This window comes from Chlorocebus sabaeus, chromosome 9, assembly GCF_047675955.1.
Source record: "Chlorocebus sabaeus isolate Y175 chromosome 9, mChlSab1.0.hap1, whole genome shotgun sequence".
Taxonomy (NCBI): Eukaryota; Metazoa; Chordata; class Mammalia; order Primates; family Cercopithecidae; genus Chlorocebus; species Chlorocebus sabaeus.
The window spans coordinates 81,467,629-81,480,380 of record NC_132912.1 but is presented as its reverse complement, the minus strand read 5'-3'; the positions used below and the strand labels follow the sequence as shown (position 1 = coordinate 81,480,380).

At 38.2% G+C, this 12,752-nt stretch overlaps 1 pseudogene; it reads right to left on the bottom strand.

The window, feature by feature from the left end:
- Positions 1 to 10,534: 10,534 nt before the first annotated feature.
- Positions 10,535 to 12,215, bottom strand: LOC103216162 (TNF receptor-associated factor 6 pseudogene; annotated as a pseudogene).
- Between the last annotated feature and the right edge of the window lie 537 nt (positions 12,216 to 12,752).

The window sequence follows — 12,752 nt, the reverse complement described above, 5'->3', positions numbered from 1 at the left end:
AAACATACTCCACAGTGTTCTGAAAGTCACTTGCTGAGTATCTCTAATGTGTTGTTGGAATTCAGGTCTAGAATTGATTTTCCAATAATGGATTTTTGACAACTGTTTAAAAAGTATTATTTTTGTAGTGAAAAGTGTTATTTTTCTGTGCTGTCTGAAAATTCAACAATCCCTTCACTAAAGAAACAATGTTTAATATACAGATAAATTAGGGGAAACTGAATTATGGGGCATCAGTCGAACCGAATGTTTCTATAAAGCTGAGACACTTCAGTGGTTTATGCAAGTGCCAGAAACTCGAGGTGAAATTATAGCCATAGACTTAAGACCCTGCTGAAAGAACTTGTCTCCTACAAGTTATCCTCCCCTACTAGTTCCAAAAACCTCTGTTCCTTTGGCCTTCTCTAGTTTTTCCTCAGCTCTTTGCAACTGTGAACCTTTACCTCCCACTTACTTCTTAGTGAGCCTTGAAGGACTCCCAAGCACAGGCCTCCCAGTCCCTGGTTTCTCTTTGTGTCGCTTCCTCCCTCTGACTCTCCCCTAATCTCAACCTCAGGCTTCAAGCCAGGAGCACTTCCCCTTCTTTCAGCCAGACAGGCTTCTCAGGATTGAAGGGGCCATTTTTCTCTCTGTGGCCTCTGAAGGCTCCCACAGAGGTTCTCTAATTATCCCTTCCTACTCTGAGGATTCTTTTCTCCATTTGTCAGCCTTGACAGCATGTTTCTTTACTTTGAGCTTTGGCAGCACTGTTAACTGAACTCCCCAGTTCACACCAAAGTCTCGCTTGAGTTACCTTTCTTTTCCCCTAGATACCAGTGAGTTTTCGTCTGTTTTCTTTGACCACCTTTGTCCCAATACACATTGTAAATTATTTATTTAAAGACATTTAATTCCAATTCTAAATTGAAGGCCCCATTGATCAATGAATAATCACCATCATAAGAATACATTTTCCATTTGCTTCACTGTAGGTCTGTTTTGGGGATGTAGTATCAGAACAGCACTTTGGAATCAATTATTTTGATCTCTTCTTTCTGGATATAAGAGATAATATTCTTCAAGAGGAAGGATGGCCTGAGAGAAGTTAAGATAGAAGCATGGCACTTTGGTCACACACAGATTCTAGTCCTTTTTCTGTTGTTGACTCATAATAGGACGTCAGAAAAGGCATTTAGAAACGTGCTTGTCTGTCAAGTGAGGATAAACTGCCTCTCAGGTTTCAGATGTGGAAGAAATTGCTAAATCAGTTACCTAACGCATTGTGCTTTGTAGCTCATCCATTGTCAGCTACCTGAGCCAAGAGGTAGGAAAATGGCTCTCTGGATATTGTCACACATCCTTCATTGGTGAGTCAATTCTTCTGTCCAAAAGAACTCACGCATGGAACTTAGATAAATATTTTTAACTAACTCACAGATGAGTCTATTAGGGCAATGAACTTACACATGAAAACTTAAGAGAAAAAAAGCTTTACCCCAGTTTAGTATTGTTTTTGAATTATTCTAGCCTTGAACCCACAAGGTCAAAAGAACTTATGGATATTTCTCATTTTAGCACTAAGTGACAATGTAATTAATTAACCAATAGTTTAATAATCATCAATTGTTTATAGAGTATAAGCTCCATCAGAGCAGAGATGGTACCTTGTGTTTAATATATACTTGTTTAATGAATAAATAAGTAAATAAATGACTTTTTAGTTAAACAGCCAAAATATAATTTAAATATGAAACCAATGTCAGGACTTTGTTGTGCCAGGTATTCTGAGGTACTTAGGAGTCAAACAATCAATTCCACTTGTCATGCATTGCTGGCACAGCTGAAAACTACCATTTGGTGTGTGCAGGCAGATAGAGATCTTTCAATGGGTTCTTCTTTTTTTTAATAAACTGGAAAGATCCTTTTTTTTTTTTTTGCTTTGTTGTTTCAGTCTTCTAAGTAGAATTTATTAATTGGCCTACAAATATTGGGCCTGAGGTATAAAAATGTAAAAGACTCTATTTACATAGGCAAATTAAATTAGAGGTCTGAATTATGATAGATCCACAGAGTTTACTAGTCAATAAAATAGATCCATTTCTACCAACGTAATCTCTATTAAATATTGGTCCTCTAATCAGTCCTGTATGTGGAAGGATCTATTTTTTCTAGAGTATGAAATAGCAGTAGTCTTGGTCTACCTTCATAATTCTGATGTTTTGTGCCACTGGAACTGCCTGGGATTCCAATTATAGCTATTGAGCTCCCTCTGGACATAGCTGAAGCTCTGTTGGAGGTAGACCACACCAAGGATCACAGCCAGGCTTATTTAAATGTTGTTGCTATAGTAGTCACTGACTAGGTAGCGCAGGCAGTAACCTTTTCCATGGTAATCTGCAATGACAATCCCTTATCAAAGCAGGATCCTCACTTTGTTGTGTACTCATCCCCCCAAGGACTGTGCTTAAATGCCTTCAGCAAGTAGCTTAGTTTTCCCCTCTGCCATCTGTCATCCCTTTCATCTTCATAATTAGTTTTGATAACTCTTCCAACTCTGCAGCCTGAACCATCTATATTGTAATCCCCCAATTTAGAGATTGAAACTATTCAAAATTGCATTGTATCCTGAATCTCAAGCTCTAGTTCACAAGTAAATGTCATTCATGTTGAGACGGAAATAATGAGTAAAATTAGAGAGGAGTAAAATTCAAAAGGAAAAATTATCCTTTTGAATATTGAGAGAAATAAGTATGTCTTAACAAACAACAGTGAGTAAAAGAGAGTGCAAAAGCCATTCAACATGGCAAGGTAAACGGTAACAGAGTAGAATCAAGAGTTCAGAGTCAGGAGATAGGCAGTAGAGGGCATTAGGAGTTTTGGAAGTCACACTAAGAAGTTTGGCCTTTATCTTAAAGCTATTGAAGGCCTTTCAGCAGGGTTGTAAGAAGATAAAATTTGTGATTTTTGGAAACATAATCTGACTCTAGAATGGAGTAGGGATTTGAATAAGATAAGGCATATGGCCAAGAGCCCTGTAGGAAGATGTTGTAAGAATCTGATGAAGACATATTGGTGACCTGAGCTTGAGTGTGGCAGTAAGAATGACGAGAAATGGATGAACTGGAAAGAGTTTCAGGAAAGAGAATTGGTCAGCATTGGCGATAAATAGAATCAAAGGGTGAGAGAGAGAGACTTGCTAGAAATGATTACCAGATAAGTGGTTTAGGCAACTGGATGGTGGAAGACAGCGTTTAGTTCAGTTTTAGAGAAGTTTGAGGCAGCTGTCAGAAATCCAAATAGAAATACACATAAGACATTTAAATAGTTGTATCTGGAACACAGAAGAAAGGTTGGAGTTAGAGACACAGATTGGGAATACATATGTACATGGATGGTAGTTGAAACAAGAGGATTGGATAAGATGGCTAAGGGAACAAACAAAATGAGAAAATAACAGTGTTTATGGCTCAGACTTAGGTCTCTAGAAAGCAGACCCTTGGGTAGGAGCTGCTCTCCTACCATTTTCTTTTTTTTTACAGAGTGCAATCACATGGAAGCAGGGATGAAAAGGGGGAATGAGACAAGGAAGAAAAAACAAGCTAACAGAAGCTTGTTTTACCTAGTTGAATGCTGCTTAATATTAAGTGGGACCATTCTTCAAGAGACCCGAGCTCATAACTGGGTGGGGAAGGAGTCAGAAAGGAAGACTGCATCACCCCCAAATCCTCCATTGGTCAAATATTTGCCCTAGTGACATTAACTTTTTCACCTTTTCCACCCTTCAATACACATATCTCTGCTTTTGAGTTGCTCCTTGCGTGGTTGGCAACTAGGATCTATAGCATCTTATGAATCACTGGCCACAGGAAAGCCACAAGTCGGAAGGCAAGAAGCTCACAGTGGGCATGAAGGCACTGCTGGTCAGATCCATGTGAATTTAGTCAGGCAGTCACTAGCAAAGCCCATCCAAAGCTGGTCACCATGGTAGTGGCAGGAGTGAAACAAGGGGGCAAGGACTTCAGGGATAGGTAAAGCCAAGAAGGCCCAAGTTGGTTGATAAAAAATAAATGCATTCTCTAGGTCAGATGTCTGTCTAATACTAATAGTATTAGTATTGGTAATAGTATTAGTATTGGTACTGACAAACACTAATACTTACGGGATGGGCAGAGGAAGAGAAGTGGTAAAGGAGACTAAACATGGGTAAGAAATAACTGCTAGAAAGATGGAGGCAAGGGAGTGACTAGAAATGAGGAATGAATAGCAAGTGGAAAGACAGGTGTACTACATTCTAGCAAGATGAATGATTCTCCCAAATTTTCCAACTTCGTACCCTTGTTAATTATGTTCTCTCTTCAAGAAGTATCTTCTGCTCAACTCCATCCCTCCCAATCTGTCCTTATAATTTTACCCATTTAGCAAGTAATAAATCACCTCACTCAGTAAGTTTTTCATTTTCTTCTCCATTCAAACCAGAGGTCATTTCCCCTAATCAATCCACTTACAGCACTTACAACACCTTTCCCTTTGGGGGTGTTGTTACCCATGTATATGTTTTAAACTTTCGGTCATCTCTGTTTCTCCTTCAATGCTTTGGCAGTCATAAGGGCCCTCAGGATATTTGTTGATTATAAATGACATGAAGGAGGAAACAATCATTGAAAAGCTATGCTCAGAGGTTAATCAGCTAGCTAATATTTCACAGGGCTAAGTTCCATAACAATTATCACTTAAGTCCAGAGTTTAAGAAGGTAATGAGTTTTCAAGGCCAGAAAGTGAGAATGAGCTGGGATTTTCTCTTTGTATCTTCCTCTGCCTCAATTTTTGTCTGTGTCTTCTATTTTCTCTTACTTACCCTTTACTATTTACTGTTATCTCCTTTCTTCATTCTTCATGGCTATCCCTCATTCTCTCCCCCTTTCCTATTAAGCCCATCTGTCCTTTCTCCTTCCTCCTTTGCCTTCCCATTTTTAGAGGTTTTTTAAAGTACCTATTATGTATAAGACATTTAAAGAGAAATTACTGACCTGAAGGAAAAGGAAATATAATTGAACACAGACATCTTGATACAATTTTTATCAAGAATCTTCTATCAATACCTTCTATTTCTGCTTTCTCTTCTCCTGCCTCTTGCCACTCTCATTCTTACCTCCAATTCCTGACAAATGCAGGTGATTTTGATCAGTCAAGTACACTATAGTTTTGGGTTTTCAAGCTCGAGCTTCAACCACAAGCAGGCCTTTGTGCAAGGCCAATTCTACCACTTGCTCGCAGAGTAACCCAGGGCAATTAATTAAGCCTCAGTTTCCTTATAAGAAAAATGAGAATAATAATAATATTTACTTCATAGTACTCTTGTGAGATTTAGAAATAATGACATAACTGTCTGGTACAGAGGTATATATAGTTCAATAAACAAAACTATGATAATAATAATCACCATAGTATATCATCATTATTAAGTCACAGTCTATATTTTACATTTGAAAACAAGATTTGGGATGATTATAGCTGCCAAAAATCATAGACAATGGAACAAAGCTGTTTATATATCATGTGACTTTTAGTAGGGGTAGGAATGGGTAGAGGAATTATCTCACTCTATGGGAACCAATATGGGAGCATTTGACTGAATTTGAATGGGTGAGAGGCAATATTCCACTCTTCATTCTTCTAAACTTCTATGTTTCCCCTTACAATGACTAAATAAAGTATGTCTCCTCAAATAAGAAGGGAGGGTGTTTTATGTTTAAATTTAGCCCCATGCTATAAATTTCTAACTCTACCCAGGGACATGGGCTGTTTCTGTTAAAAAGATACCACAAAAGGATCAGGCTAATGTTTTTCCAGACTGTGTTTTTGGTATGCTATTGGCACTGCCAGTCCCTATGGTTACACATTCTGTTAGCCAGAGCACTTCCTTCCAGCAAGCAGAGGTATAGGAAACAGAATGGAGGAGGCAGCAGAAAAATGGCCAGCAAGCAGTCTTGTCAGAAAAAGTAATGGGGTTCAGAATGATGGATGAAAGAATGACTTGTGAAAGAGAGACGGGCAAAGGCAGGAGGAATAATAACACGTTGAAAAGACTCTGGAATAAAGGGAGAAAAGAAAGCATTTGCCAAAAAAAAGAACATAGTGGTAGTGGTAGAAATAGTATAGAAATAGTAACTAAAACAAAGACAGGTTGCAATGAATTTTGTTTTCAGTTCCTAAATTATTATGTGGAGAAAAAGGGACATTTAACTTGTAAACTTAAGACATTTGAAGCTATTTTAATGCTCAAAAATTTACTTTCTAAAATTTGGATGTTAAACCTGCCTAATGATATAAAGTCCCCATACCTCCAGCCCCAGAGAAATAGTTCTTCAGCTTTTTGGAATCGTGAGACACTCTTAATAATCGAATGAGGAGTTGTAAACCCTTCTCCCTAGAAAAAAAAGCACTTCTAAACAAAATATTACATGGATAATTTTAGTAGTTTATGGACATGGACACACTCGTCTATTCATGGATTCTAGGATTCTCTGTTAAAGAGACTGAAATAAAATCTCTTATTCTCATTTGACTAATGGCTTTGCTGAAAGACATCACTATTTTCCGAAAAGAATAGTGACATCTTCAAATGGTAAGCCTTGGGAAGAACAGCAAATTTCTACTTAATCTCAAACTCTAAAAAAAATTAAAACTTTCACCCTGTTTATGTTATAATACAAATTAAATATAACATTAGCAGGGCTGTCAGATTGACTTGACAACCTCTGCTTATGTGTTTTCTCTAAGGGCCCGACTTACATAAGAGAAAATAAAAATTGTGCATTTCAGCTGTTCTACTTTATGTAGATTGCTTGCAAGGTGTCTTCAGGGAGAACAGGGCACAGAGGATATAAGCTGGAGGAGGCAGGGCGGAGAGAAATCGGGCCAGAGAGGGACTAGGAATTAGAGAGAAATTTAGAAACCTCCTGCACGTGGTGAATAAATAGTGAACATAGGAAGTACAGACAATTAAAATCAGGAAATAGCCAAAACACATAATCAATTTGATATAAGGACTTTGTACAGAGTAAATCTTAAGACCCAAAAATGAAATTTAAGGAATTAGGAATTGCTAAATGCAATGTAGGATCCTAGATTGAATCTTAGGATAGAAATAGTTCATCAGCGCAAACACTGGGAAAAGCTGAATAAAGTTTATAATACAGTGAATAGTATTGTCCCAGTGTTAGTTTCTTAATTTTCAGAAATGTATCATGATTATGTAAGATGCTGACATTAGGGGAAGTTGGGTAAAGGTTTACTGCAACTCTACTATCTTTGTAACATTTCTATACATTAAAATAATTTTAAAGCAAAAGGTTAACATTTTTAAAAAGGAATCCTGAATACAGAAATTAAAATAGATCTTGAATACATTATTAAATAATCAAATATGGTTTCAGAAAACTAAGTGCTAATCCATCCCACTTTGAAAGAAAGATTTCACCTGGTTCCTCAGCCTGCCCTGGCATTTTGTCTTCCTGTTGTTATGGCCCCACTTTACATCTAATCTGGTTCCTTTTACCAGGCTTCATTTCATCCACAAGGAAAGAAAAATGCCTGGGTGACCATGCCTTACTTAGCCTTTCATATTCTCAATTTAGCATTTCTATTTCCTGAAGCAAAAAGATTCCTCTTTAACCTTTCTCATCAATGAAATTAATCCAGCAATTAATCATTTCTGTTTTTTTCAAGCTTGCTTCAAAATTTCAGTTCCTCCTAAGATACTATCTATGCACATTTGGTTTAACTGGGTGGAAAAATATCTAATGTGGACTACTCAATGAATGTCTTGGCGTGTGAGCAGTAGGGGAAGAAAATGCTGCTTTTCCAATGTTTAAGGAATGATATTGGCTGGCTTAATAAAAACAGATTCATTGAACATTTTTATATACTCCAATACAACAAATATGTATTGAAAGCCTTTTACAAGCCACATGATGGAAAAACAAAGATAAATGAAACCCCTAACTTCAAGGAGAGTCCATCCTAGGGAAGACACAACACAGCCTAGTAGAGAGGCAATTTCAGTGTGTTAATTGCTATTAGAGAAGTATAGTATAGGGTCTGATGGGATTGTATAAGAAAGGCACTGGGACTATGGCCAAATGCACATTCAATCATTCTTTTACCAAGTTTTAAACTTATGAAACACACTGAAATAGTGCTTTCCCATGGCTTTTTTAACAGATGCTTTTTCCCTACACACAAAGGATCTTTAAATTGTTCTACTCTAGACACAAAGCATCTGTGACATGCCATTTTCTGTGAAACACATTGTTGCATTTTTGTCTAACATGTTATTTTCCCAATGACTATTTATCAACTGCTCTATGTTTGTCTAATGAACAAAAAGTGCAAGGCAAGGAAATAAACCTCAGTAAAACAATAAAAAGGCAACCATGCATCATCGATTTAGCAGGGGAGGAAAGGAACAAATAAAAAGAGCACAGAGACTCAGTTGGTTCTGAATACCAGGAAACGGCATCTGTGTTTCTAAACAAGTAAATAGCATGAACTCTGCCAACTAGTTGGAAGCACTGAGAAAAAATAAAAAGTCAGCCAAGTTTTAATTAAAAAAAAAAAAAAAAAAACCTATTCAGCTGTATTCAGGTGATCTAATAGGACACAGTCACAATCAAGAGGCTAAAAAAAGCAGCAGTGATAAGATTATACACACAGTACAAATTCCTGCCCATACACAGTAACTTGTTTTACCATTACCACTAATTCAACCAAGGCAAATATTTTAGTATCTAGAACCACTCATGTATCAGCCAGCTTGGATTGCCATAACAAAATACTATTGACTTTGGGGCTTCAACAACAGAAGTTTTTATTTCCCACAGTTCTGATGCAAATAATGAGTAGAAAACAATATAAAATCACAGGTTAAAAAGTAGTTTCTGGATACACATATTCTAAAAGCAATTAACTAACTGCAGCATGTCTAGAGATGTCAGTACCTTAGGCATACCTTCCTGATTATCAAAACGAATAAGGTATCCTAGGGAACTGGCCTATCACACATGATAGGAAATAATGTAGTAGTAAGATTAGGACTAGGCAAAAGGCAGTGGATGCAAAGACAGTTGTAGTAGACGAATAGTATTTAAAAATCTGAGAAATAGTAACTTTCTAAACTTACATTCAAATTAAAATAATGTTTTGATTTTCTGAAGGTAGCTTTGAAAGCATATTTAAAGGCATATTATGAGAACGTGTGTGTGTGTATTTCCCCAGTTCTATCCTGAATGTCTGGAGTGCCGTAAGGTGGCACATTTTAACCTCTCAAATCTAGGCATCCATATTTATTATGTAGAATTGTAACTGCATCAAACTAATCGGGTTCAACTTTTATGTAACAAAGTTGTGAGGTTTTTTTTTTTCCGGTTTCCATGGACTCCAGGTTGAAGGTCTCGTAACCTGAGCATGTCCAGATGAACCAAGTGTGCGACCACAGGTGGAGCCTAAGTGCTCTGACAAGAGTGACGACTGAATTAAGAAGCAGACACCATGTGGTAGGATCCAGGGGCCAATCAGATACAGTTATGTCATCACCCCATGGCAGGATCCAATCAGATCATGCTTCTTGGCATCACCTCATTGCAAAATTCAATCAGATCACATCTCATTACCCTATGCTTATACAACTTGACCCAGCCCCTAGTTCAGGGAGATACTGGTTTGGGAACTATCTCAGTGTCCTCCTTACTTGTTATAAGTAATAAAATCTCCTTACTAAATGCTCCTTGGTCAGGGTCATTAGGCTTATACTCACCAAGTGACCAACCCCCCCACCGCTGCCAATTGTGTAACAGAATGTATTGACAAATATTTTTCCATAACTTATTAAAGTGAAATGAAGTAAAATATATAATACTTTAACAAAGAATGATTTTTTAATGTGAGAAAAGGAACTCTAGCACAAACACAATATAGCTCATAAATTTGGACAATGTGCTTAGCATCACTAGTCATCAAATTCCTCAATTGTAAAATGAGGATGTTAAAAATATGATCTCTTAAGATTCCTTTGAATTTTGAGACTGCATGTCTTTTTTTATATGATTGAACTTCTAAGTATAAAGACTGCAAAGACTCTTTGATTAGATAAAACGTTAAGCATTTTAAAAAATATTCTAACTTAAAAATACCATTTTACTTTTTGTACCATTTACATTTTATAATTTCTCCCTTTTTTGTGATTTTCAAGTTTAATATATTACATGTAATACTACAAAAATAAATTGAAGTTTTAAGGAAAGTCCATTATTATTAAAAGTTTACTACTCTGAGTCTGGGCTTTCTGACAATAAAATATACCAGAGCAAAAGCCCAAGAAAGTACAACAAAGAGGTATACTAACTGACAAAATAGCTGCTGCAACATGCCACAGGCACTTCAGGCCTAACATTTCTGAAAAAAAGCATGGAATGTGTGGATTCCCAGGAAAAAACTGCCTCAGATCATTCGTAACAGGAAGAAATAGTAAGTGACTTCTCTAACAACACTCACTAGTAGATACTACATCTTTCCCACGGCATTTTTGTTTGTTTGCATGTTATTGAGAAGACGGCATGTTATTGAGAAGTTTGCATGTTACTGAGAAGAGGTAGTTGTTTTTGAACAAGTGAGGGCAAGCTATACCCCTGCATCAGTACTTTGTGGCTGAAAACCCTCCCTCCGAAGGCTACCCATGTCAAAGCAGGTGGAGACCTCACAGCGCACTAATAGTGTGTCATACTTAATGAAAGTTCTTTGTCTTAGTGCTTCCAGATGTATAAAAGTTACATAGCCAAAACCTTTTGGGTTCCATGGGATATGTGGGTCGCTGGAAAGCAAGCAGCTCTGGTTTGGCATCCGTTATCTCTTCATGCTTTTGCCTTACAGGTGCTTGAGACTGATCAAGGATTGTAAGACATATTGTACCTGGAAGGGCCATGGGAGGTGGCTGTCATACTCTCCTTGCATTGTGTGAACAAAAAGGGATATATAGTTTGCACAGCGCTGAGCAGTTGGTAACTGAAGGTGCAAGCGCATGCACAGTTTGTACCCAGGTTTGCCCGTGTAGAATCCAGGGCTATGAATCACAACAGGTTTCTCCTCTTCTTGACATTTCAAATGCACTCCCAATCTTCCAAATGTAAATTCCGTTGCACTGCTGTGCTTCAATGTCAGCAACTTTGTCCTCAAGGGTTCGAATGGTTCATTTGAGCTCACTTACATATATACTCTGAGTTTCTATTTCATCAGTCAGCTCCTGGATTTGATGATCTTGTCTTACAAGGTGATCCTCTAACTGGTGACTAGTTTCCTGGAAATTCCGGGCCTCTGAGATATACCCAGAGTCGGGTATAAGGCTCAAACTATGAACAGCCTGGGTCAACATTCTTGTGTGACAGGGTGTTCTCTTGTAGGTGGTGTGACAAGTGATTCCTCTGCATCTTTTCATGGCAATCAAAAGTATGGAATGTGCATGGAATTGGGGCTTTAGGGCAGTCTACATCATAATATGAGGCATCTGTTCTCTGATGAGTATAGTATTGCAGTATTCACAGATGACATTTGCCAAAGGACAGTTCTGGTCCACGGATCTCTTTATCTTCAAATGCCATTGATGCAGCACAGTTGTCACAAGACACCTGTCTCCTTGGACAATCCTTCAGAATGTGAATATTAATATGGAATTTTTGGAAGGGATGCTGGCATTGGGGACAATCCATAAGAGCAAACTCACAATGTGCTTGATGATCCTCAAGATGCCTCAGTTCCATCTTGTGCAAACAACCTTCATTTGGACAGTTCACCATCAGAGAAAGAATCTCACGTTTTGCAAAACTGTCTGGAAATAGTTTATTTTCCAACAGTATTTCATTGTCAACTGGACATTTGTGACCTGCATCCCTTATTGATTTTATGATACAGGCTTTGCGGAACCTATGGCCGCATGGCGTTTGCACTGCTTCTCCTAATGCCGTCAGGCAGATGGGTCATTCATACCTGCTTTCCAGGGGTGGGTCAAACTCTACATCATATCCCTGGATCTCCTCCATAAAGGAGCTGGAGAGGTTCCCCATGCTGGCAGTTCCACCCACACTATCATCTTTTGTTGCAGCGCTACAGGAGCTGGCCATGGCCACACAGTAGTCACTTTCAGACTGGCTGGATCCACAGCCGTTTTCACAGTTTAGCAGACTCATAGTAACTTGATTATCACATGCTTGCTCAAGTGCACTGGGCGGCAGAACCAGGCGGGCAGGGATCCCCGCCAGCCACACGACTCCGATCAGCCAAGGGCTGATAGAGGACGGACACAGACACTACGCTCCGAGAGGAGGCTGCTTGGACCTCAAACTCTGGGGTCAAAGTGCGCCGTCACCACCTCTGCGGGCCGCCGGCAGGCCAGTACCCAGCTGCGGACGCCACTGCTTCCACCTTCTGTAATTTCCCCCATTTTAAAACATTTTTTCTCACTACACCCTGTGAGAAAGATTCCAGTCTTCACTTTGCAAATGAGAAAACTGAAGAAAAGACAGGTGAAGTGATTTAATTGAGCTTGTACCACTAGCCAATGAATAAGACTCTGATGCTCTGTTTGAACTAAATCCAGTATTGTTTCTTCATTTGTCTGATAGTATATTCTACTCTTCAGTGCACACGAATACCATTATTTAATGGAAAATGAAAAATTATTCTTCAGTCAATTATAGTATTACCTAAGAATTTATTGAATATTT